The sequence below is a fragment of the Staurois parvus genome, unplaced genomic scaffold (genome assembly GCF_062004578.1).
Source record: "Staurois parvus isolate SC_StPar_1 unplaced genomic scaffold, SC_StPar_1.0 ptg001394l, whole genome shotgun sequence".
NCBI classification, from domain to species: Eukaryota; Metazoa; Chordata; class Amphibia; order Anura; family Ranidae; genus Staurois; species Staurois parvus.
The window spans coordinates 19024-46693 of record NW_028319190.1 but is presented as its reverse complement, the minus strand read 5'-3'; the positions used below and the strand labels follow the sequence as shown (position 1 = coordinate 46693).

The window sequence follows — 27670 nt, the reverse complement described above, 5'->3', positions numbered from 1 at the left end:
GGTGGCAGGGAACAGGGTTTGGCAGGGAAGGGGTTAATGGTGGCAGGGAACAGGGCCTGGCAGGGAAGGGGTTAATGGTGGGATCACACAGGCACAGCAGGCAGGGGAAGGGTTAATGCTGCAAGGTGAGCTGGGAGGGGACATCGGGGCTGGGCGGGGCCTGTCTTGCAGTGGCATCCCTGGCCACCAATGGCAGAGATCCGTGCGCCCCAATCAGGTGTCCGGACGGGCTCGGGGGGCGGGGTGTGTGGGAGGGGGGAGTAGGAGAAGCACAATCAGCTGGCAGCAGGAGCAGCAGAGTGAGTGTGCAGAGGGCAGGAGAGGGGGAGCAGGCTGATCACCCCAACATCCAGCTGTGACATCACCCCCCTGGTGCCCCCCTGTCCCTGGAGGAGCCCTTGGGATCCCCCCTACAGCAGCCTTGGGGGCCACAGGAACTGTCCAGCCAGCAGAGCTTCCTCTGTGCTCAGCCCCCTCCCCAAACTGCACCCAGCCCCCCTCCTCCTGACACTCTGCTGCCCTCCCTGGAAAAGTTTGGGGTAAGTCTGTTGTTTGTGCTGTGCTGTGGGAGGGGTTGGGGGGGTGCAGCCTGCCCCCCCTGCTGGGCTCTTGTGATTTTGGGAGGGGGGTCAGCAGGGGAAGTGGATGAGTCAGGGCTGTGTGCAGCAATTCCCTGTCAGCTGGAGCTCACTGCCGGGCCTTGCCCCAGAGGCTTGCAATCTATAAATAAGTTTCTGCCTCCTTCTATGTATTGCGGCTCCTCTAGGTTGTCACCTTTGTAGCTGATGACACCCCCACCCCCCCTTCCTCCCCCCATTAGAAACTTGCTGCAGACACATTACCGCCCCCCCCCAGCAGTCCTATATTAGCTCAGGTATGGGGCGGCTCATACACATACAGGCTGGAGGTGATCGTATTGGCTGCTGCACTCAGACTCTGTCCCCAGACTGATGATTGGGGGGGAGGGGGGGTGTATATATATATATATATACTCTGCTGTCATCACTCAGACACGGTATACTGACCGCCTAGTGCCTGGCTTATTCCTGCATTCAGACGCCACGGCGTATGTTGGCGCTACGCGCACCGCGCTCCTACCCACAAGTGCGCATTCCGAGGCCTAGAAGAGAAGGTTCCGCTTAGACCCGGTCCCGGAGACGCCACTCACCCTCCGCGCCCCCATCCGAGCTCCACGCCGCCGGTGCCACCGCGCTTATCCCACGCTCAGAGGAACCGGTGAGTAGCGCAAATTTTTTGTATTCTTTAATTTTTTTTACTTTTTTTTTTTAAAAGTTTATTGAGAAGTTACAAGTCCATAAGAATCGCCCGGGTCGCGCTATTATCAATATCGGGCAGGGGTGGACTGACAACTCATGGGGCCCCCGGGCAATAGGGGATCATGGGGCCCCTGATTCCTTGCCAGGGGCGGACTGACATCTCATGGGGGGCCCCCGGGCAATAGGGGATCATGGGGCCCCTGATTCCTTGCCAGGGGCGGACTGACATCTCATGGGGGCCCCCGGGCAATAGGGGATCATGGGGCCCCTGATTCCTTGCCAGGGGCGGACTGACATCTCATGGGGCCCCCGGGCAATAGGGGATCATGGGGCCCCTGATTCCTTGCCAGGGGCGGACTGACATCTCATGGGGCCCCCGGGCAATAGGGGATCATGGGGCCCCTGATTCCTTGCCAGGGGCGGACTGACATCTCATGGGGCCCCCGGGCAATAGGGGATCATGGGGCCCCTGATTCCTTGCCAGGGGCGGACTGACATCTCACGGGGCCCCCGGGCAATAGGGGATCATGGGGCCACCGAGCAATAGGAGATCATGGGGACTGTGCCCTTGGCCAAACTCAAAAAAACCTATGAAAAAGGTACCAGGGGCATCTCCATGGGGCCCCCTACTGACCCCGGGCCCTCGGGCAGTGCCCGAGTTTCCAAATGGTCAGTCCGCCCCTGATATCTGGCAAACGACGGCGGCCAATCAGATCCGGTGCGAGTCTGCATGATCTTTCCTAGAGGCCTCTGTCATCGGACACCTTTTGCGATTCCGCCGTGTGCCATGTGACCGGCTGCGTGACATGTATAGGAATGCAGAGCTCTGTACTCCCAGTCTGCTCTGTGTGCACAAATCTGCAATAAAAAGGTGTCATGAAAAGGTCACCCTTTTCCTGGGCTGAGATGATGTCATCCGTCTGCTGCAGGCAGGAGGGAAGCATTTCCTCAGTCCCCAACCCAGTGATCAGACTGTACATTGTAACTTTGTAGCAGGGGGCTGATCTGTGTCAGACATTTGTGAACACCTCTGAGCCGGCATCTCGGTCCTGGAAAGTAGATGGTGAGCGCGGATGATGCCTGCGCAAAGATGGCGCCGTCCTCCTGGAGAGAAAAGCAGAGGAAAGCATTGTTAGCGGGAGGACTGACTTTTTTTTCCTTTTTTGCTTTTTTTCCTTTTTTTGCTTTTTTTTTTTTTTTTACAATTAAAGAAATCTGCTATTCCTGCATCACATGGCCAACATGTATCACAGCTCCACTGTTTATTTCAGGTACTTATATAGTGCCCAGGGGCGGACTGACAACTCATGGGGTCCCCGGGCAATAGGGGATCATGGGGCCCCTGTGTCCTTGCCCAAACTCAAAAAAGCCTATGAAAAAGGTACCAAGGGCATCTCATGGGGCCCCCTACTGACCCCGGCCCTCGGGCAGTGCCAGAGTTTCCAAATGATCAGTCCGCCCCTGATAGCGCTGTCCATTTACGCAGCGCTTTTACATGTATATTGTACATTCACATCAGTCCCCGCCCCCGAGGAGCGTCGAAGGTCCCTAACTCACATCCATACATACTAGGAATAATTTAGACAGGAGCCAATTCACCTACCAGCATGTCTTTGGAGTGTGGAAGGAAACCGGAGTACCCGGAGGAAACACACGCAGGCACAGGGAGAACATACAAACTCCAGGCAGGTGGTGCCGTGGCTGGGATTTGGACCAACAACCCGAGTACTGCCAGTGTTAAAAAATTATTTAAGAAACATTTGTCTCTCTGATGCCTCTTTTGGCCCCGTCTACACCAGCCTGGTTGGCTGCACTGCGTTTATTTATTTCAGGTACTTATATAGCGCCATCAATTTTACGCAGCGCTTTACATATATATTGTACGTTCACATCAGTCCCCGCCCCCGAGGAGCGTACAATCTAAGGTCCCTAACTCACATTCATACATACATGTACTAGGGACAATATAGACAGGAGCCAATTCACCTACCAGCATGTCTTTGGAGTGTGGTAGGAAACCGGAGTACCCAGAGGAAACCCACGCAGGCACAGGGAGAACGTGCAAACTCCAGGCAGGAGGTGCCGTGGTTGGGATTGGAACCAACAACCCGAGTACTGCCAGGCGGAAGTGCTAACCATTTAGCCACTGTGCTGTGTTAAAATTACATGTATGGCATTGGTGCTGCCCAATGCATCGCAACGGTTTAAGGGCCCATTCACACCAGAAACTACATGTAACTGCGCTTTATTTATTTATTTATTTATTTTTCTTCTTGTACCTATGTATGCATTTATTTATTTCAGGTACTTATATAGCGCCATCAATTTACGCAGCGCTTTACATATATATTGTACATTCACATCAGTCCCTGACCCTCAAGGGGTGTACAATCTAAGGTCCCTAACTCACATTCATACATACACATACTAGGGCCAGTTTAGACAGGAGCCAATTCACCTACCAGCATGTCTTTGGAGGGTGGGAGGAAACCGGAGTACCCGGAGGAAACCCACGCAGGCACAGGGAGAACATGCAAACTCCAGGCAGGTGGTGTTGTGGTTGGGATTCGAACCAACGACCCGAGTACTGCCAGACGGAAGTGCTAACCACTTAGCCACTGTGCTGCCCATGCGTGTTTTACATGCAGCTGACGTGCGCTTTTCAATTTGCATTTGACCTGTGAGGTCACTTCCTTCCTCACTTTTTCCTGGGCTTCTATGCACGCTGTGATGCGTTTTTGTGCAGAAAAATGCAGCATGCTGTACTATTCTGCACTGTGCTACAATGGTGCGAACTGTGCCCATAGGACAGCATGGAATTTGCTCTATCTATGGAGCTGGAGTGCAGTTCAAAATGCATCCATCTGCATTAGGTGTGAAAGGGCCCTAAGTCCCCGCCAGGGGCGGACTGACATCTCATGGGGCCCCCGGGCAATAGGGGATCATGGGGCCCCTCTGTCCTTGCCAAAACTCAAAAAAGCTTATGAAAAAGGTACCAGGGACATCTCATGGGGCCCCCTACTGACCCCGGGCCCTCGGGCAGTGCCCAAGTTTCCAAATGGTCAGTCTGCCCCTGGTCCCCGGTCATACTGGGTGTGACTTGGCATGCGATTTTTGAATGCGATATGACTTGCAAATCGCATGGCAAGTCGCACCCCATTGTGTGCATTTACAGCGGTCTTATTGGTGCGATTCCGACTTATGCCGCCATAGACGGGTTGAAAATCGGACGATTATTTTCACTGTTAGTGGGTTAATTGGTCGGACGTTTTTCAGGATTTTTGCAAATTTTTTATCGGTCATTTTGGAAAATGCGCGGCCAGTTTGGAGGAGCGGCCGATTTTTCCCGGCAATGATGGGCAAATCGTCTGATTGTTTCACCGATTAAAAAAAATCTGCGCATGAGCCGTGACCTGCAAGGGACAGAAGTTATGGGGTGAACTTTATGATTTAGTAGGCCGTTTACCTTTTTATTTATTTATTTATTTTTTTTTAAATTGGCGACCCGTCTATGGCCTGTTGGCGATGTTCGACCCGTCTATGGCCTGTTGGCGATGTTCGACCCGTCTATGGCCTGTTGGCGATGTTCGACCCGTCTATGGCCTGTTGGCGATGTTCGACCCGTCTATGGCCTGTTGGCGATGTTCGACCCGTCTATGGCCTGTTGGCGATGTTCGACCCGTCTATGGCCTGTTGGCGATGTTCGACCCGTCTATGGCCTGCATTAGTCCCCGGAGTGACTTGGCATGCAATTTTTATTTATTTATTTATTTTTTATGCCATACTACTTGCAAGTCGCACCCATTGTCTGTCTGCAATTACAGCGAGCATGTTGGTGCGATTCCGACTTAGCCGCACCGATTTCTAAAGAAGTACATGCGCCACTTTTGATGCAATTTGAGTAGACATCTGCATCAGATTTCTTGCAAATCGTGCCTCAAATCATCTGATTTTGAAATCGTGCCACTTCACTGTAAGTCACATGATTTCAAAGTCAGGATCGGTGTGACCGGGGGGGGTAAAAGTCGTCCTGCTGCGTTCTCAGCAACGCGCTGTCTTGGTGCGCTGGGGAGCCAATCAGGATTGGGGCCCATTTCTACAATTGCGGTAATAATCGCTGCAACGCACGTCCTGTGTGTGGGGGGTAGTGCCATGGAGGATGAACAACACCACATTGCAGCAACGCATGTTACATTGCAGCGCATTGAAGTAACACCCATGTTGTGTAAATGGTGAAGCACACTTTTGCGCATGTATTACCGCAATGCACAGGAACGCATGCTACATGCATTAGCACCTTGCAGTGCTGTTCATTTCAATTGGCACCTTGAGGTGCTGCTCACACCATGCAGAGCATGTACACATTTATGCAAGAAACACGGGAAAGAAATCCTCAAAGCTTTTTCAAAATCTTGCCGAACCGTGCGCCACGGCATGCGAAAATGTGTGCATGAGGGTGCCATTAACCCCTTCCAGTCCGGACGCTCCCCCCCCCCCCCCTTCCAGTCCAGGCCAATTGTCAGCTTTCAGCGCTATCACACTTTGACAATTGCGCGGTCATGCAACACTGTACCCATATGAATTTTTAGCATTTCTATTTTAGACAGGTAACGCTTTATTTTGGTGTTATTTATTCACCACTGGAATTTTTTTTTTTTTTTTTTTTGCTATGTAAATGAAAAAGTCCAAAAATTTTGAAAAAAAAGTGTTTTTCTTATAAAATTTTGCAAATAAATATTTCATCATAAATCTTGGGCAACATTTATGCCGTTATTTTTTTAGTAAAAAAAAAAATAGCCCAAATTATTTTATAACCAAAAATTATAATTTTTAAACCTTTTTTTTTTTCTTTTACATTTTTTTAAATTTTTTTATATTATGGCTTTTTTTTTTATTTTTTATATACTGTCACCCTAGCAGTACACCATGGTGACACTGTACTACTTGTGGGAGGTGATGATTTGTTTTTTTTTTTTTTGTTTTTTTTACACTGATTTTCTTTTACAGCCTTTTATGGGTGTAATAGCAATCATTTCTCCTTCTCTCTGCCATTGAGAACTGCTGTGTGAGCTGTGATTGGTCACAGCTTGTCACATGGTACAAGGCTGTTGTGAATAGCCCTGTACCATGTGACCTCTGTGATCATTCACAGATTTCACACGTAGTAAGCAATGATGTCAGAAGTGACATCTTGCTTTAGACTCTGCATGTGATCACTTATTGGCCAATCAGTGATCACATGATCGGGACCTCACACAGAGGTCTCGTACGACGATCGGTGTTCCACTGTGTCTGGAGGACACAGCAGGCACCGGATGGCTCCCAGGGAGCGTGCACAAGCAGGGTGCAGGGAGGCCGTTTATATACATGGGCCGGATGGGAGGTGGTTAAGAACTAATGACATGGGTTTGGTAAATGTCGGCGTGTTTCTGTGTGTGTCAGGAAAGAACGCAATTTTGCGCATGTTTCTGACGCGCACAAATGTGAACATGGGCTGACGCACTGCAACCCTGACGCACATGCACTGATGCAGGTTGTGGCGCTGCACGGCTGGGTTTTTTTTTTGTTTGTTCTTGTGCATCGGCAGCCCGTTCACGATGAATCAGCAGCCTTTACAGGACGCACAGAAACGAATTGTAAATGGGCCAAGAGATATAATGAGACGTTTGCATTTTTGTTCCCGTGTGCGTCCAGTCCTCATCCCGGATGCCGCAGCTTCTGTCAATCAATCCAGCCTGTCTGATGGCTGCAGAGCTTGGAGACCCCATCCCCCGCTCGGTGCCCAGCGGAGTAATTGTTAAAGATTCTTAAGAAATCGGTGTGCGGCAGTCCCCACATTTAAGCGTTTCTTGAACGCACGTGCGCAAAAGTTTGCACTTTCAAAAGGTGGGCAAAACGTACGACACGCTTGCTGTGTCGCTCATTGTAAATGGCAGCCCAAGCTCAGCAAACGGACTTGCGTTTTCCTGCGTGGAAAATTGCTTGTCGATTGCGGCAAAACGAGCAGAACGCTGCGGCCCCGCTCACATCTCGCGATTCGGGATGACAGCACAACGCACTGCGCCCAACGGGGTCCATTATCCTCCAATGTCACCCCAAAACACAGCGCAGTTCTGCCACGTTGTCATGGCAAATTGCGCCTTTGTAAATCGCGTGAAGCTTCCACACAAAAACGTGCGCCTTTTGTCTGTGCTCGGATGTGAATGGAGCCTGGCCGCGTTCACACTTGGCGTTTCCTGAACACGTGACAGAACTCAGGCAATGTGTGTGTTGCTGCAGATCAGCGCAATTCAGTGTTCATGCCCCCCCCCAAAAGTGGTACGTTTTGTTGTGCGGCACTCCACGCCCGAAACCGTACTGGAGCTTCTTTGGCACATTTGCCATGCGTAGGGCAACCCGTTCAAGTGAATGAGCCGCTCTATTTGCGACATTTGGAAACACAAAAAAAAAAAAGCGAGTAGGAATGCACTTTCCCGCTATGTGAATAGGGCCTCGGGTCAGTAGGGTTTCCACCTATGTGGTTTGCGTGTGATTCTTTTCTGCAGTGCGTTTTGCACTTTTGTCTTTTTTTTTTTTTTTTTGCCAACTTGTTGCTGGGCAATGTAAAAACGCAAAACCCACCAAAAAAGCTCTACATGCATTTCCGCAGCGTCTCCATTGAACGTCTGTTGAACCTTTTTGCGCTTTAACCTCTTCACGCTGGCCGCACACAAATATGCGGCCTCCCGGGGTCTGGGCCTAGATGCTGAGCGGCCGCACATTTGCGTTCTATTAAAAAAGGAGGGACATATGTGCCGAGAGAGCACGCTCCCAGCACACATGTCCGGTACTCACGGAAAGGTCCCGATCTCCTCTTTCGATCAGGACCTTTCCTGATCGTGACGGCGGTCACATGACCCTAAACCCCTCCCGGTTTCTGGAACCCTTAAAGGGCCGGGAGGCGCCGGCGTGAAGGGGTTAAGGACCAGTTCACACTACATGCGTTCCAGTTGCTTGTTTTTTTTTTTTCGTTTTTTGTTTTTCTGCATCCAAAATGCACAGAAAGTAGGTGTCCCCATTGGGAGATTTCCCCTCTATTCCTGTTCCAGTGTCCACATTTTGACTTTCCCCTTTGTTCTGTTGATACAAGGACAAATGGGGGAGGGGGGCACAGAAAGCAGTAAAAATCAGACCGAGGTCCTGATCCTTCCACACCTATCCAGAGTTAAAGCAGCCAAAATAAAAAGATGCAAATCAGCAATCCATTAAAAGCTGAACAAACAAAACTATTGTTTTGTTTTTTTGTTTTGTTTTGCTACAATATTCCCCCTTGAGATTTTTTTTTTCCCCCCCTGCAGTACTTTATTTCTGCCAGTAGATGTCCGCAGTCTGATTCAAGCACCCCCCCCCCCGGGCCTGTGACTGGACCGTGAAAGGAGAATCAGCACTGTGATGTCACTGTGCTCTCTCCTCCTATCTGCATGCTGTTGAGCTGATTGGCTTCTTGTGGTGCTTCTTCCTCTCTAGCTGCTGCCCTGCTGTATAGAAGCTGCGAGAGGTCACATTCATCCTAGGTTCACATCTGTGCGGGTGGGGCCGCTGCACGGCGGGAGTCCATTCAAATGAATGGGCTCTGGTATCCGCGCAAAACACGGCCCGCACGGCCGCATAGATGTGAACCGGGGGGGTCAGGGACTTGCAAAGGACATTTAGGGCCGGTTCACACTCCATGCGTTTTCAGTTGCTTTTTTTTTTTTTCTGCATCCGAAACGCACAGAAAGTAGGTGATATGGTTGTCGGTGTCATAGTTCACATCAGCGCTTGCAGTTCCAGTGCGTTCCGGGTGCAGAATAAAAAGAAAAGTAGAAAAGGCTGCATTTTTTTTTTTTTTTTTTTTTTTTTTTTTCTGCACAGAACTGCACTGGAAAGCGGTAAAATGCACCAAAAACGCATTGAAACGCACATGTCCCTTTTTAAATTGAAGAAAATGGAACTGGAATGCATACAAAAATGCACCGGAACGCGCCAAAAACACATCAAAAGCGTGTCCGGAACGCATCTGGACTGCGTTTTCTATAGTGTGAACCGTCCCTAAATAAAAAATCCCCGACCCTTTCCAAAAAATCGCATCGGTTGAAAATGCAGAGTTGTGAACTTCACCCGTAGGAAATCCTGGTGCGTGGACTGTAGTGCGCTTCCGCGAAACGCACCGCAAAGCTTGCCGATGTCAGTGATTGGTTAGTCCTCCTCCTTGTTTCCTCCATGTGATTTGTTACATTGTGTTTTGTAAACAAAGCGATACTTTGTTACGTTTCTTCCTTTTTTTTTTTTTTTTTTTTTTTTTTTAATATAACCCATCTTTCTTGAGTCAGCTGAGCGTTGCATGTCGACTCCGTACAGAGATCATGCGTGTAGATTATGACGTGCGTGTGACCAGGCGTGCTGTGGGAGTTGTGAAACTCCGATAACCCGAGCTTGCGGTGAGTCATGTGACCTGCAGGCAGCAGCACCCTGGGGAGCCGATGTCAGCAGACTCCTCTGTGAAAGAAAATGCCGCGCTGACGTCGGTGCGCACCGTGGGGGGGGGTCATGTGACATGCCATGCCGCATTCTGATCACCTGACCCGGGGCCCTGCATTCATAGCTGCCAGGTAGGGGCGTAATGCGCAGTCACGTGTGTATTGCGTTGATGTTACTTTTGAATAATGCCGCACACATCCGCGCGCAAATGGGAACAACCTGCATGTTGCGCTAAGAAAAACTGTGGTATGCGCATCTGTAGTGCGCCGGACACCCCCCCCCCCCCCAAAAAAAAAAATGAAAAGGCTTTAACGCAACGTATGTAAAGTGTGCGCATCGCTATGTAATAATGGACTTCCCGTCCCAAGATACTGCCTTTTATAACCTGTGTGCGCGCTAAGGGGGCGGGGTCTTCACACTTCCCTGCCCCTCCCCCAGGGCATGAAATATGTTGGGGATACTCTCCGTATCGTCTCTTCCTCTCCCTACGATGGCCAGGGAGCAGCTAATTGTAGAAAAGAGCACACTTCCTGTCCTGTACATACAACAGGAAGTCAGAAGAAATCCCCTCCCACAAAGTTGTCACAGGACCAGGTGTCCCCATTGGGAGATTTCCCCATTTCCTGTTCTAATGTCTTTAAGTTTCCTCTAAGTTCCTGTTGTGTCACTGGGACAGGAAGTGAAGGGAAAATAGTTCAATGGGGACACATGTTCAATTAAAAAAAACTTTTCCCTTCACTACCTTTCCCAGTGACACAACAGGAACTTGAAATCTCTAAAGGAGTGGAATGGAATTCGCCTCCAAGTTCCTGTTGTCACTGGGACAGGAAGTGAAGGGAAATAGTTCACTGGAGACACTTGAAGTAAAAACAAATTTTCTCTTCACTTCCTGTCCTGGTGACAACAGGAACTTAGAGGTGAATTCCTTTCCACTCCTTTAGAAATTTCCTCTAAGTTCCTGTTGTGCCACTGGAACAGGAAATAAGGGAAAATAATTCAATGGGGACACTTGTTCATGTAAAAACTAAGGGGGATTCTTTTCTGCTCCTTTAGAGATTTCCTCCAAGTTCCTGTTGTGTCACTGGGAGAGGAAGTGAAGGGATATAGTTCACTGGAGACACTTGTTCAAGTAAAAACAAATTTTCCTTTCACTTCCTGTCCCAGTGACACAACAGGAACTTGGAGGAAATCTCTAAAGGAGCAGAAAAGAATTCCCCTTAGTTTTTACATGAATAAGTGTCCCCATTGAATTATTTTCCCTTCCTTCCTGTCCCAGTGACACAACAGAAAACTTAGGGACATTAGAACAAGAATAGAGGGGAAAGCTCCCAATGGGGACACCAGGTCATGACACAATAGGAAATCTCTAAAGGAGCAGAAAAGAATTCCTCTTAGTTTTTACACGAACAAGTGTCCCCAGTGAACTATTTTCTTTCACTTCCTGTCCCAGTGACACAACAGTAACTTAGAAGAAATCTTTAAAGGAGCAACACGTGGGCAGTGACGAATACATGGGGGATGTCTGCGGGGATATGTGGGCACTGACGGATACATGGGGGATGGATGTCTGCGGGTATACGTGGGCAGCGAGGGATGCGTTGGGGATGTCTTTCCAGTATACATGGGCAGTGACGGATACATGGGGGATGTCTGTCCAGTATACATGGGCAGTGACGGATACATGGGGGATGTCTGTCCAGTATACATGGGCAGTGATGGATACATGGGGGGTGTCTGCGGGGATACGTGGGCAGTGACGGATACGTGGGGGGTGTCTGCGGGGATACGTGGGCAGTGACGGATACGTGGGGGGTGTCTGCGGGGATACGTGGGCAGTGACGGATACGTGGGGGGTGTCTGCGGGGATACGTGGGCAGTGACGGATACGTGGGGGGTGTCTGCGGGGATACGTGGGCAGTGACGGATACGTGGGGGATGTCTGCGGGGATACGTGGGCAGTGACGGATACATGGGGGATGTCTGCGGGGATACGTGGGCAGTGACGGATACATGGGGGATGTCTGCGAGTATACGTGGGCAGTGACGGATACGTGGGGGATGTCTGCGGGGATACGTGGGCAGTGACGGATACGTGGGGGGGTGTCTGTCGGTATACGTGGGCAGTGGGGGATGTCTGCGGGTATACGTGGGCAGTGACGGATACGTGGGGGATGTCTGCGGGGATACGTGGGCAGTGATGGATACATGGGGGCTGTCTGCGAGTATACGTGGGCAGTGACGGATACATGGGGGATGTCTGGGAGTATACGTGGGCAGTGACGGATACGTGGGGGATGTCTGCGGGGATACGTGGGCAGTGACGGATACGTGGGCAGTGACGGATACGTGGGGGATGTCTGCGGGGATACGTGGGCAGTGACGGATACGTGGGGGGTGTCTGCGGGGATACGTGGGCAGTGACGGATACGTGGGGGATGTCTGCGGGGATACGTGGGCAGTGACGGATACATGGGGGATGTCTGCGGGGATACGTGGGCAGTGACGGATACATGGGGGATGTCTGCGAGTATACGTGGGCAGTGACGGATACGTGGGGGATGTCTGCGGGGATACGTGGGCAGTGACGGATACGTGGGGGGGTGTCTGTCGGTATACGTGGGCAGTGGGGGATGTCTGCGGGTATACGTGGGCAGTGACGGATACGTGGGGGATGTCTGCGGGGATACGTGGGCAGTGATGGATACATGGGGGCTGTCTGCGAGTATACGTGGGCAGTGACGGATACATGGGGGATGTCTGGGAGTATACGTGGGCAGTGACGGATACGTGGGGGATGTCTGCGGGGATACGTGGGCAGTGACGGATACGTGGGGGTGTCTGTGTGGATACGTGGGCAGTGACGGATACGTGGGGGTGTCTGTGTGGATACGTGGGCAGTGACGGATACGTGGGGGGGTGTCTGTCGGTATACGTGGGCAGTGAGTGATACGTGGAGGATGTCTGCGGGGATACGTGGGCAGTGATGGATACGTGGGGGGTGTCTGCGGGGATACGTGGGGGGTGTTTGTGTGGATACGTGGGGGATGTCTGCGGGTATACGTGGGCAGTGAGGGATACGTGGGGGATGTCTGTGGGGATATGTGGGCAGTGATGGACACGTGGAGGATGTCTGTGGGTATACGTGGGCAGTGATGGATACGTGGGGGGTGTCTGCGGGGATATGTGGGCAGTGAGGGATACGTGGAGGATGTCTGTGGGGATATGTGGGCAGTGATGGACACATGGAGGATGTCTGTGGGTATACGTGGGCAGTGATGGATACGTGGGGGGTGTCTGCGGGGATACGTGGGGGGTGTCTGTCGGTATACGTGGACAGTGACGGATACGTGGGGGGTGTCTGTTGGTATACGTGGGGGATGTCTGCGGGTATACGTGGGCAGTGATGGACACGTGGGGGATGTCTGCGGGGATACATGGGCAGTGATGGGATGTGTACAGCAGCCATATTTGCTGTGACATGCAGTCTTTTGCTTCTTGCTTTTGGCGTCTCTCCTCCTTCTTCCTTCCTTCTCTCCCCCCCTTCCTTCCCTTCCTTCCCTTCCTTTTCCTTTTCCTTTTCCTCCTTCCTTCCTTCCATCCCTTCCTCCTTCCTTCCTTCCATCCCTTCTTCCTTCCTTCCTTCCATCCCTTCTTCCTTCCTTCCATCCCTTCTTCCTTCCTTCGTTCCATCCCTTCTTCCTTCCTTCCATCCCTTCTTCCTTCCTTCGTTCCTTTCCTTCCTCCTTCCTTCGTTCCTTTCCTTCCTCCTTCCTTCGTTCCTTTCCTTCCTCCTTCCTTCGTTCCTTTCCTTCTTCCCTTCTTCTCGACTCCACTGAGGGGGAAAAAAAAATTCCTCTCTCCGTGTCGCCAGGCAAAGTTCAGATTTCTGCCTGTGTCCCCACTGGGGAGAGTCACCCCTCCTCCTTCTCCTCCTCTACTACTCCGGATGACCCCTGCGGTGGAAAATACAAAATTTCCCTTTCCCCTCCTTTTTTAGAGATTTCTTCTAACTTCCTGTTGTGTCACTGGGACCGGAAGTGACGGGAAATCATTCAACGGAGACACTTGTTTATGTAAATCTAAGTCATCGGTCACACCACTGCGATTTAAAATCTTGCAATTTGTGAGCAATTTCAGGTGTGATTTCTGAAGATTTTCAATAATTCCTTGCAAATTTCCCCCTCATGTATGTGAAATCACAGGGAACTGCAGAACGTCTAGCAAGAACTGCTTTAGAAATTGCGCCGCAGCAAATCGCACGTTAAGACCACAGAAACCCCACACAAGTCTGCCTGCTTCACATGTGCATGAGAGGCTGCAGGAAGTCAAACAGAGCTCAGCCTCATCTCTTGGCTGGAGGACATCCAGCATCATCTAGCCTTTTCCTCCCCAGCCTGACTGTTCCTGGCCCCGTCCCTTTCAGTTCTTTCATTCCTGGAGGTTCAGCATGACATGTCAGTATTACCTGAGTAAGGGTGAAGCGGAGTTCCAGGTATGGCAATGTTACATAGTTCTATTGGACGTGTTGTATGTATGTGCCATACATGTTTCTGTGCGTGTCGGGGAAAGTCTGATTTTATGCGTGTTCCCAACCTGCATAGCCATGAAGCACGCCCGAGTGCCTTTGTGCAATCCATTCTAAATGGCACCCCAATGCACCTGCTGAAGGGCGTATGGCGCCGCACATATCATCGCGCCGCATATATCATTGCGCCACACATATCATCGCACGTCACACCGCGCGTCACACCGCATCACACCGCACATCACACCGCACGTTACATCGCATCACACCGCGCATCGCACCGCACATCACACCGCACATCACACCGCATCACACGTCACACCGCACGTCACACCGCACGTTTCATCGCATCACACGTCACATCACACCGCACATCACACCGCACATCACACCGCATCACACGTCACATCACACCGCACGGCGATACAGGAATGTGTACTGTCAAAAAATAAGGCATGTACTTTTTTTTTTTTTTTTTTTTCTGGCAGTGCACCCCATGTTGTACGTCTGACAGCGGGTATGTTGGGGTGCCATGCAGGGTACATGGGCCCCACGTCATGTGAATAGGCCCTGTTGGACCCTGGTAGTTGGCGGTGTGTGTCAGGACTCTGCTAGGCCGTGAGATAAAGGATCAGTTCTATGTGACAGCAGATCCACCCCGCTGATTCCCTATATCCGCTCTCCCCGGACCCCGCGTTCACTATATCCGCTCTCCCCGGACCCCGCGTTCACTATATCCGCTGTCCCCGGGCCCCGCGTTCACTATATCCGCTGTCCCCGGGCCCCGCGTTCACTATATCCGCTGTCCCCGGGCCCCGCGTTCACTATATCCGCTGTCCCCGGGCCCCGCGTTCACTATATCCGCTGTCCCCGGGCCCCGCGTTCACTATATCCGCTGTCCCCGGGCCCCGCGTTCACTATATCCGCTGTCCCCGGGCCCCGCGTTCACTATATCCGCTCTCCCCGGGCCCCGCGCTCACTATATCCGCTCTCCCCGGACCCCGCGTTCACTATATCCGCTCTCCCCGGGCCCCGCGTTCACTATATCCGCTCTCCCCGGACCCCGCGTTCACTATATCCGCTCTCCCCGGGCCCCGCGTTCACTATATCCGCTCTCCCCGGGCCCCGCGTTCACTATATCCGCTCTCCCCGGGCCCCGCGCTCACTATATCCGCTCTCCCCGGGCCCCGCGCTCACTATATCCGCTCTCCCCGGGCCCCGCGCTCACTATATCCGCTCTCCCCGGGCCCCGCGCTCACTATATCCGCTCTCCCCGGGCCCCGCGCTCACTATATCCGCTCTCCCCGGGCCCCGCGCTCACTATATCCGCTCTCCCCGGGCCCCGCGCTCACTATATCCGCTCTCCCCGGGCCCCGCGCTCACTATATCCGCTCTCCCCGGGCCCCGCGCTCACTATATCCGCTCTCCCCGGGCCCCGCGCTCACTATATCCGCTCTCCCCGGGCCCCGCGCTCACTATATCCGCTCTCCCCGGGCCCCGCGCTCACTATATCCGCTCTCCCCGGGCCCCGCGCTCACTATATCCGCTCTCCCCGGGCCCCGCGCTCACTATATCCGCTCTCCCCGGGCCCCGCGCTCACTATATCCGCTCTCCCCGGGCCCCGCGCTCACTATATCCGCTCTCCCCGGGCCCCGCGCTCACTATATCCGCTCTCCCCGGGCCCCGCGCTCACTATATCCGCTCTCCCCGGGCCCCGCGCTCACTATATCCGCTCTCCCCGGGCCCCGCGCTCACTATATCCGCTCTCCCCGGGCCCCGCGCTCACTATATCCGCTCTCCCCGGGCCCCGCGCTCACTATATCCGCTCTCCCCGGGCCCCGCGCTCACTATATCCGCTCTCCCCGGGCCCCGCGCTCACTATATCCGCTCTCCCCGGGCCCCGCGCTCACTATATCCGCTCTCCCCGGGCCCCGCGCTCACTATATCCGCTCTCCCCGGGCCCCGCGCTCACTATATCCGCTCTCCCCGGGCCCCGCGCTCACTATATCCGCTCTCCCCGGGCCCCGCGCTCACTATATCCGCTCTCCCCGGGCCCCGCGCTCACTATATCCGCTCTCCCCGGGCCCCGCGCTCACTATATCCGCTCTCCCCGGGCCCCGCGCTCACTATATCCGCTCTCCCCGGGCCCCGCGCTCACTATATCCGCTCTCCCCGGGCCCCGCGCTCACTATATCCGCTCTCCCCGGGCCCCGCGCTCACTATATCCGCTCTCCCCGGGCCCCGCGCTCACTATATCCGCTCTCCCCGGGCCCCGCGCTCACTATATCCGCTCTCCCCGGGCCCCGCGCTCACTATATCCGCTCTCCCCGGGCCCCGCGCTCACTATATCCGCTCTCCCACAGTACGCACAGCATAGAAATGCAATTTTTTAGTAAATATAAACTGATAAATCCCTTTTCTCATCAGCAGTATAGAGCAGTCTTGTGACTTCTATCAATGTCCAGCACAGCTCTGGTTACAGCTTGTAGAATGAGTTTTAATTCTCCTCTGATTGTCCTATGAGGCTGCATGACCCCCGACCCTCTATCTGGATTGGCCCTGTGCTGATCACATGCATCCTCCAAAAGGAAAAACAAAAGCCCTCAAGGCTCTGTTCTATCAGTAAATGGATTGGGGACAGTAGAAGGGGAGGATCAGAGAAGACAGGATTAAACATCCTTTTTACACAATGCGGGGGATTAACCCCTTAGGTCCCACAGTGAGTATAACAAGCATGCTTTCCTGCATCTACAGACTGATTGTACTGCTGGGGGTTCAGGAACACTTTAATGAAATGTAATTCCTGTATATCTGGAAATTTGGACGACACCTTTTTTTTTTTTCTCCTCCTCCTTTCCTGTGTAGCCGTGCATCGTACTGGAATGCACAATTTTTTTTTTCTTCGTTCCATACATAGTTAGTCTGGCTGAAAAAACACAAAAGTCCATCCAGCTCAACCATAGTTTTCCTCCAAGTTCCTCCAATTCCTTCATCTGTAGCACAGCACCTTCTTTGTTCAGGCATCATCCAGGGTCACCATCTGCTTCCTGTTGCTGTCTTCTGATACCAGGGTGACGGCACTCACTGTATTGTATATGAGGTGTTAGCACTATGAAACACCCCCCCCCTTCTCTTTTAACTTTGGAGGGAGGTGTTCTATAGTCCTAACACACATCATGTCCATTGTTCCTTTAGAAAAACACTAGATTGAATGACAGGACACACCCCTTCTATGTTGTGGAGAGTGAGAGGGAGGTGTTCTGTAGTCCTGACATGTTTCCTGTCCTAGGCTGACAACACTCACTGTACTGTCTGTGGAGTAGGAACAGTGTTGTCATAAGACAGGAAGTGTTAGGAATACACAACACCTCCCTCATTTTGCTCCTTCAGAGATGCAGTGAGTGATGGATCCCCTCATATGTGATGGGAAAGAGGAGGGGGGGTGTTTTATAGTTTTAACACACGTCCAGTCTTAGACCTTGCTCCTCCAGAGATACAATACACCTCCCTCCTATATTATAGAGAATAGGAGGGAGGAGGTGTTCCATAGTCCAATCCACTTCCTGTTCTAGGGTGACACCGTTGCTCCTCCAGAGATGCAGTACAGTGAGTGACAGAACACCTCCCTCCTGTGTTATGGAGAATAGGAGAGGGGGTGTTCTGTAGTCCTAACACTTCCTGTTCCTAGGGTGACAATGTTGCTTCTGAAGAGACTCCGTGCAGTTAGTGATGAAACGCCCCTATCCTCTGTTATGAAGAAGGGGGAGGTGTTTGTAGTCCTAACACAATTCCTGTCTAGGGTGACAATGTTGCTCTTTCAGACTACAGAACACTACCCCCTTTTCTCTTCTCCATAACATAGGAGGGAGGTGTTCCATAGTCCTAGCACACTCTTGCTAGAGTGATAGTGCTGCTCCTCCGGAGATGCACTACTCTTCCATCCTGTGTTATGGAGCAGAGGGAGGTGTTCCATAGTCCTACCATGCTTCCTGTCTTAAAGTGACAACATTGCTTCTCCAGCGATACAGTGAGTGTTGTCACCTAAGGACAGGAAAGGTGTTAGGACTATGGGTCACTACCCTCCTCTTCTTCATGTCATAGGAGGGAGGTGTTCTATAGCCCTTTCACACTTCCTGTCCTAAGGTGATAATATTGTTTCTTCAGAGAATACAATATTCGCTACTCCATAACATGAGGGACGAGTGCCAATGTTCTCAATACACTTCCTATCCTAGGGTGACAACGCTGCTCCTCCGGAGAATACAGTTCAATAACTGTTGTCACCCTAGGCCAGGAAAGGAGGTGGCCCTATGATACGCAGCCCTCCCTTCCTTCTCCAATCCCCTACTCCATGGCATAAAAGGGAGGTGTTCTATAGTCTTAACACACTTCCTGTCCTAGGGTGACAACACTGTTCCTCCGGAGAATACAGTTCAGTAAATGTTGTCACCCTAGGCCAGGAAAGGTGTTAGAACTATCTATAGAACACTCCTTCCGCACCTCCATCCTCATCTCCATAGCATAGGAGGGAGGTGTTCCATAGTCTTTTCACATTGCTTCTCCATGGATGCAGCACAGTGAGTGACAGTACACCTCCCTCCTATGTCATTGAGAAGAGGAGAGCGGTGTTCTGTAGTCCTAACACTTCCTGTCCTAGAGTGACAACACTCCTCCATCATAGAGAACAGTGAGTGAGCGTTGTCACCCTAAGGCAGGATCACCAGGTGAAAATTACGACAAAGAATCCTAATGCAGCCACCGCATCCAAGTACTGCTAAGCTGCCAGTCCTCTTCAAAAAAAATTTCGACTGCTCCCCCACCCCCATCCCCAAATATAATGGACGGCAAACCCTTCTAAATCATTATGGGCTGTCACACCCCTCCAGATCCAGGGGATGACCTCACTGAGGGCAGATTACCCGTCTATGAATAGTGATGCCGCTTTACTGCTCCATAAAAGTCCAACTGACAGCCGGAAGACTTTATACACTTGTCAGTGACACCTTTATTGTGTGCTTTGTGTTTGTATGAATCGCGATGCCGGGCTCAGGGTTCAACATAGAAATGTCTGATCATGGAGGATTGCTAATACATTGTATGTATATGTATGTGTATATATGTATGTGTGTGTGTGTATGTATATATGTATCTATGTATGTGTGTGTGTATATGTGTGTGTGTGTATGTGTATCTATGTATGTATATGTGTGTATGTATGTGTGTGTGTATGTGTGTGTATATATGTATCTGTGTGTGTGTGTGTGTGTATGTATGTGTGTATATATATATATATATATATAAATATAATATACACACAGTTGTGTTCAAAATAATAGCAGTGTGTTGAAAAAAGTGAATAAAGCTGAAAATCCTTCTAATAGCTTTTATTTCCATCCACACAAATGCATTGGGAACACGACACATTCTATTCCAAATCACAACATGAAGAAAAATACATCAAATTTGTGTTGTTCCTCTAAAAAAAAATGGAAGAAAAGTGAATATTAGACGGTTCAAAAAAATCAGTGTTTGTATTCTTCTTTACAAACTCAAACATTCACTATATAAACTGAGAAATGTTTGAAGATTTTGCTTTCCTTTGAATGACTTCATGAATATTTGGTTGTAGTCGCACTGTTTCTGAGAACTGCTGTACATCTGTGTTGCATGGAGTCACCCAACTTCTGGCCCCTGTGATCAGGTATTCCAGCCCAGGATGATTGGACCACATTCCACAGTTCTTCTCTATTTCTTGGTTTTGCCTCAGAAACGGCATTTTTGATGTCACCCCACAAGTTTTCTATTGGATGAAGATCCGGGGATTGGGCTGGCCACTCCATAACGTCCATCTTGTTGGTCTGGAACCAAGATGTTGCACGTTTACTGGTGTGTTTGGGGTCGTTGTCTTGTTGGAACACCCATTTCAAGGGCATTTCCTCTTCAGCATAAGGCAGCATGACCTCTTCAAGTATTCTGATGTATTCAAACTGATCCATGATCCCTGGTATGTGATAAATAGGCCCAACACCGTAGTATGAGAAACATCCCCATATCATGATGCTTGCACCACCATGCTTCACTGTCTTCACAGTGTACTGTGGCTTGAATTCAGTGTTTGGGGGTCGTCTGACAAACTGTCTCCGCCCACTAGACCCAAAAAGAACAATCTTCCTTTCATCAGTCCACAAAATGTTGCGCCATTTCTCTTTAGGCCGGTCAATGTGCTCTTTGGCAGATTGTAACCTCTTCAGCACACGTCTTTTTCCCAACAGTGGGACTTTGCGGGGGCTTCTTGCAGATAGCTTGGCTTCACATAGGCGTCTTCTAATTGTAACAGTCCTCACAGGGAACGTCACACCTTCTTTCATCTTCCTGGAGCTGATTGTTGGCTGAGTCCGCGCCATTTTGGCTATTCTTCTATCCATTCGAATGGTAGTTTTTCGCTTTCTTCCACGTCTTTCAGGTTTTGGTTGCCATTTTAAAGCATTTGCGATCATTTTAGCTGAGCAGCCGATCATTTTCTGCACTTCTTTATATGTTTTCCCCTCTCCAATCAACTTTTTAATCAAAAGTACGCTGTTCTTCTGAACAATGTCTGGAACGACCCATTTTCCTCAGAATTTCAGAGAGAAATGCACTGTAACCAGCATGTCCAACATTTGCTGCCTTCCTTCCTTTAAATAAGTGCAATAATTGCCACCTGTTTTTCAAAGAATGAATGACCTCACTAATAGAACTCCACACTGCTATTATTTTGAACACGCCCCTTTCAATGAGTGATTCAATGACACAGAATCAGCAGCATGCATGTCATGACTGTTGGGTCTGTTGGATTTCTATTACTCTACTACACCTGCTAGGAAATTATTTGCCATGTAGAAATATCATTTCCACCAAAAACAGTGATTGATCCGGTTAGTGATGTCTGACTGCTAGTATTTTAAACACAACTGTATATGTGTGTGTGTGATATATATATGTGTGATAGAGATAGAGATGTATGTATATGAATACACACATAGTATGCGTATAACACAGGTTGGGGTACACTTTTCTAGAATGCATTTAGTTGGCCTGTGCTCGGTAATTAGTATCAGTGTCCCCCCTCCAGGTATTCCCCCTGACAGTGGGAGGAATAGTGTCCTGTCGTTGGTGTCAGTGGGAGGAATAGTGTCCTGTCGTTGGTGTCAGTGGGAGGAATAGTGTCCCGTTGTTGGTGTCAGTGGGAGCAATATTGTCCTGTCGTTGGTGTCAGTGGGAGCAATGGCATCCGTCGTTGGTGTCGGTGGGAGTGATGGTGCCCCGTTGTTGGCGTCGGTGGGAGTGATGGTGCCCCGTCGGTGGGAGGGATGGCGCCCCGTCGGCGGGAGCGATGGCGCCCCATCATTGACGTCGGTGGGAGCGATGGCGTCGGAGGGAGGGATGGCGCCCCGTCGTTGGCGTCAGTGGGAGCAATGGCGCCGCGTCGGAGGGAGCGATGGCGCCGCGTCGGAGGGAGCGATGGTGGCGGGAGCGATGGCGCCCCGTCGTTGGCGTCGGCGGGAGCGACGGCGCCCCGTCGTTGGCGTCGGCGGGAGCGATGGCGCCCCGTCGTTGGCGTCGGCGGGAGGGATGGCGCCCCGTCGTTGGCGTCGGCGGGAGGGATGGCGCCCCGTCGTTGGCGTCGGCGGGAGCCATGGCGTCGGTGCAGTGGCATCATTGGTGTTGGTGGGAGCGATGGCGCCCCATCGTTGGCGTCGGTGTGAGCGATGGCGCCCCATCATTGGTGTCAGGCCTGTATGATTTAGTCTCTTTGCTGCAGATCAGGGACTTGTCAAGTAACAAACCCATTCCCAGCTCCAACATAATAGATGTGGGCCTCTCCCTGGCCATGAAGGGTGGCTGGCAGGCGGGGAGGCTCCTGAGTGACACCTCCTATGAAGTACGCACGGATGGCTGGGCGGTGGGATGGTCGGATGGCTGGGCGGTGGGATGGTCGGGCGGTGGGATGGTCGGATGGCTGGGCGTGTGGCCGCCTCGTTCTCTATGTGAAGCTATTTGTGCTGTGTGCTTATCTCAGCTGCTAGGAATCCCCAGTGATCTGGCTGCAGGCTCTATCAGCCACGCTGCACCCCCCCCCCCCCCCCCCTTCCTCAGTGCTGGGCTCAGATAAGGTTTCTGAATGAAGGATCTGCTGCCCTCCCAGCTCTCTCCGGTGATGCCGGATAATCCACAGCTGGAGGCCGAGCTGCCAAAACCACATTTAGATTGTTAATGGCGGCTTCTGTTACATCTACAGGCACGCTGTCAGTAGGCGTCCTCTGATTTAACTGCATACTGTGAGCTTCTCATAATGTGCATTAGAAGCTGCAGATGGAGCTCCGCCTCATTTCCTGGCTGGAGGACGTCCAGCATCATCTAGCCCCCTTCCTTTTGGATCCTGGCCCACTTCTTTCATTCATTGGATTTCAGTCATCCAATCATGGAGGCTCAGCATCTGTGTGTATATATATCTTCCCTGATCTCCAATCCAGTGACTTTGCCTAGGCTGGGCTGATGTCATCAGTCTGCTGCAGGCAGAGGGAAGCGTTTCCTCAGTCTCCTCTCCTCCAGTGATTAGACTATACGTTGTAACTTTGTAGCAAGTCACACGGTGAGAGGCTGCAGCAGCGGCTGATATGTGTCGGGCATTTTGATAACACAGCCGGTACATGCACAGACACCGGAGTTTACATGACTGTGTTCTTCTTGATTTAGCATCTTGGTCCATGAAATAGAGTCTGACCCAGGAAAATACCTGAACAAAGATGGTGCCGTCCTTCTGGAGAGAAAAGCAGAATGAAGGCATTGTCAAGGGGGGGCGTACTGTGATCTTTACGAGCGTTAATGTCAAATCTATCTGATGCTAGGTAAAGCTGGACTTAGCCCGTGCTGGCTAGGTGGCTATCCTCTGACTGCTGATCACTTGTCCTTGGCTGACCACGAAACCCTTGTAGCTTGTGAGCCCCCCATGGAGAGTGATGAGGAGGATGGGGGGGGATTGCCTCATCTCAATTCTTTTCTGATTCAGTGCCTGACTCACTGATATATATATATATATATATATATATATATATATATATATATATATATATATATATATATACACATACACACCATTTCCTTTCCTGGCAGGAGAGACTGCAGCAAGCTCAGGACTGCCAGTAACTATAGATATCTATGTGATTTTATATATATATATATGTGTGTGTGTGTGTGTGTGTGTGTATATAATTAAATATTATTTATTATTATACAGATATATATATATATATATATATATATTAAAAAAATGTGTGTGTATATGTGTAATATATATATTTTCTTTAATGTGTATTTTATATATATATTCCTGTATAATAATAATAATAATAATATTTAATTATATACACACACACACGTGTGTATATATATATAATGTAATTAAATATTATTTATTATTATACAGTAATATATAATATAAAATATACATTAAAAAAAGAAAAAATATATATACTTTTTTTTAATGTATGTGTATATATTACTGTATAATAATAATAAATAATATTTAATTATATACACATATATGTGTAGAATTAAATATTATTTATTATTATACAACACACGCACGCACGCACGCGCGCGCGCGCGCTTCCTCTTGTGATCCATTGAGCCCCCCCAATGCTGAAAGTGTTCCTATCCCGGCTATCTCTGCCTTTCTAAGTCACTGCGATATGAAGTCATTGGCTGTGTTATTGTGCCAGGTAAGTGGCATTATCATGTGGAGAGATCAGCAGTTTCAGGTTTCCTTTTTAAAGCTGTGTATTCAAAAATACATCATGATATGTTTTGTTGAAATGCAGGCAGGTTTTGCACCTGAATATGACCTAATATATGCCTCCTGCAGTCCCTGTACAGCAGAGCTCAGGCAGAGAGGGGCCAGTCAGTTGTGCTGCGGCGCTCATGTGTTAACAAGGAACATGCTGATAGAAGGAGAGAGCAGAGTGACAGAGATGAGCTTATCAGTCTACTGCTTTTACCAGTCATAGGCTGGGGGTGGGACAAGACCTGTAAGTGTTAACTGCAGCTGAGAAAAATCAGTTCCCCGATGTGCTGTCTGGCAGAGCTGTGTCTATCTCAGAACTGGATGGGCAGAAATATGAATCCTTTGACAGGTAAATAAGCTGCCATCAGTGGATTTCATTTGTGTATTTAACAGATTTTATGCAGTGTAACTTTAAATAATTCTGCAGCTTTTCCGACCACAAAAAAGAAAAGAATGTACAAATATAACTTGTCATTTTTTTTTTTTTTTTGTTTTTGTGTTTTTTTAACCTCTTCTCACCAGCCGCAGTCATACATGCGGCCTCTCAGCGGGTTGGCATTAACGGTGAGAGGCTGCATATATACATAACATACCAAAATGTGCCGACACCGCGCACTCCCGACACCGGTTACCGGCAGGTAATGGAAAGCTCCTGATCGCTACTTGCAATTGGGAGCTTCCGATCATGTGACCGGTAATCACTCGCTTCCGCCTCTCGGCATCTGAAACCTCCTAAGGCCAGGTTCACACCTATGCAGGTTGCGTTTTGTGCATTTCTGCGTTGCATTTTGCGCGGGGGGGGGGGGTTCTTCCTTCTTCTTTTTTTTTTCCTTTCTTTTCTTGTTGCTAGGCAGATTTTAAACGCAAAACGTAGCACAAACGCAATACATGATTTTCTGCAGCATTCCCATTGAAGTCTATAGAACCAAAAACACATTTTGCGTTCAAAAAAAGTCCCTGACCCTTTTCGAAAAACCACACTGGCTGAAAACGCGCAGATGTGAACCTGTCCCATAGGAAATCATGATAAATGGACTGTACTGCGTTTCTGCAAAATGCTGCATAGGTGTGAACCCGGGGTAAAGGGTTGGGAGGGGGTTAGGTGATGATCTACATATGAATGAGACAGTAAATGCCAACAATGGATCAATACATTGTTACATTGTATTACTCCATTACACTTGTTATGTTACACATTGAGACCGCCCCGCCTGCTGCCTAATACAAAGCCATTCCCTGCTGTCAATTTGACAGCCGGTAGTTGCTGGTAATTATAGATGGGGGAGCAGCAGAGTGTCCCATGAAATGTATACATGGCAACTAAAGGTGGCGGCCGAATACCAATAGAAACTGCACCACAGGAAAAGGAGTTTCCATATCAAATCAGATCATAATGACAAACCCATCCTTGAAGATGAGTCGCTTGGTCACTCAGCAACATACCAGCTTGGACAAATGGATAATTTATATGTAAAGGCCCAATTTAAAAAAAAAAAAAAAAAAAAGTGTCCCCTCAAAATAACTCAACACACAGCCATAAGTGAGTCCACCCCTAAGTGACAAGGTCCAAATTGGGCCCAATTAGCCATTTTCCCTCCCCGGTGTCATGTGATTCGTTAGTGTTACAAGGTCTCAGGTGTGAATGGGGAGCGGGGGGGGGGGTTACATTTGGCGTTATCGCTCTCACTCTCTCATACTGGTCACTGGAAGTTCAACATGGCACCTCATGGCAAAGAACTCTCTGAGGATCTGAAAAAAAGAATTGTTGCTCTACATAACGATGGCCTAGGCTATAAGAAGATTGCAAAGACCCTGAAACTGAGCTGCAGCACGGTGGCCAAGACCATACAGCGGTCTAACAGGACAGGTTCCACTCAGAACAGACCTCGCCATGGTCCACCGAAGAAGTTGAGTGCACGTGCTCAGCGTCATATCCAGAGGTTGTCTTTGGGAAATAGATGTATGAGTGCTGCCAGCATTGCTGCAGAGGGTGAAGGGGTGGGGGGTCAGCCTGTCCGTGCTCAGACCATACGCCGCACACTGCATCAAACTGGTCTGCATGGCTGTCGTCCCAGAAGGAAGCCTCTTCTAAAGATGATGCACAAGAAACCCGCAAACAGTTTGCTGAAGACAAGCAGACTAAGGACATGGATTACTGGAACCATCCTGTGGTCTGATGACACCAAGATCAACTGATTTGGTTCAGATGGTGTCACTTGTGTATGGCGGCAACCAGGTGAGGAGTACAAAGACAAGGGTGTCTTGCCTACAGTCAGGCATTATGGTGGGAGTGTCATGGTCTGGGGCTGCATGGTGGTGGGAGTGTCATGGTCTGGGGCTGAATGAGTGCTGCCGGCACTGGGGGGCTACAGTTCATTGAGGGAACCATGAATGCCAACATGTACTGTGACATACTGAAGCAGAGCATGATCCCCTCCCTTCGGAGACTGGGCCGCAGGGCAGTATTCCAACATAACGACCCCAAACACACCTCCAAGACCACCACTGCCTTGCTAAAGAAGCTGAGGGTAAAGGTGATGGACTTTTGCCAAGCATGTCTCCAGGCCTGAACCCTATTGAGCATCTGTGGGGCATCCTCAAACAGAAGGTGGAGGAGCGCAAGGTCTCTAACATCCACCAGCTCCGTGATGTCGTCATGGAGGAGAGGAAGAGGACTCCAGTGGTGACCTGTGAAGCTCTGGTGAACTCCATACCCAAGAGGGTTAAGGCAGTGCTGGAAATAATGGCGGCCACACAAATATTGACACTTTGGGCCCAATTTGGACCTTGTCACTTAGGGGTGGACTGACTTTTGTTGCCAGCGGTTTAGACATTAATGGCGGTGTGATGAGTTATTTTGAGGGGACAGCAAAGTTCCATGTTATACAAGCTGTACATTGTAGCAAACTGTCATTTCTTCAGTGTTGTCACATGAAAAGAGAGAATCAAATATTTACAAAAATGTGAGGAGTGGACTTTTCTTCCATCTCTGTACTGATATGGACGGGGTAATGTGTTAGGAACATAAGGATGTCCCATTGTTTGATGAAAATGATCGACCTACAGAGGACTGAATCCAAAGACACCCCAAAAATCAAAGTGAAACAATAATACAGCAAGCGAGTCCATATTGCTGAAATGTCATTGCAGCAACTCAGAATGGCCCTCAGTAGTTTGTATGGCCCCCACGTGCTTGTATGCATGTCTGACAACGTCGGGGGAGGCTCCTAATGAAACAATGGATGGTGTCCTGGGGGATTTCCTCCCAGATCTGGACCCCAGGGCACCACTGAGCTCCTGGACAGTCTGAGGTGCAATCTGGCAGCGTCGGATGGACCGAAACATGAGATCCCAGAGGGGTTCTATTGGATTTAGGCCAGGTGAGCGTGCGGGCCATTCAATGGTATCAATTCCTTCATCCTCCAGGAACTTCCTGCATACTTTCCCCACATGAGGCCGGGCATTGTCCTGCACCAGGAGGAACCCAGGACCCCCTGCACCAGGAGGAACCCAGGACCCCCTGCACCAGCGTAGGCTCTGACAATG

General features: G+C 50.1%; 1 protein-coding gene across 1 annotated transcript in view; it reads left to right on the top strand.

Moving 5' to 3' along the window:
• Positions 1 to 314: 314 nt before the first annotated feature.
• The window catches only part of LOC149436245 (atos homolog protein B-like), a gene marked incomplete at its 3' end in the record, with an annotated part of 35149 nt that continues 7793 nt past the window's right edge, over positions 315 to 27670 (top strand). Inside the window, exons 1-2 of the mRNA XM_089661817.1 lie at positions 315 to 539; positions 1057 to 1236. The remainder of the gene's footprint in view (positions 540 to 1056; positions 1237 to 27670) is intronic.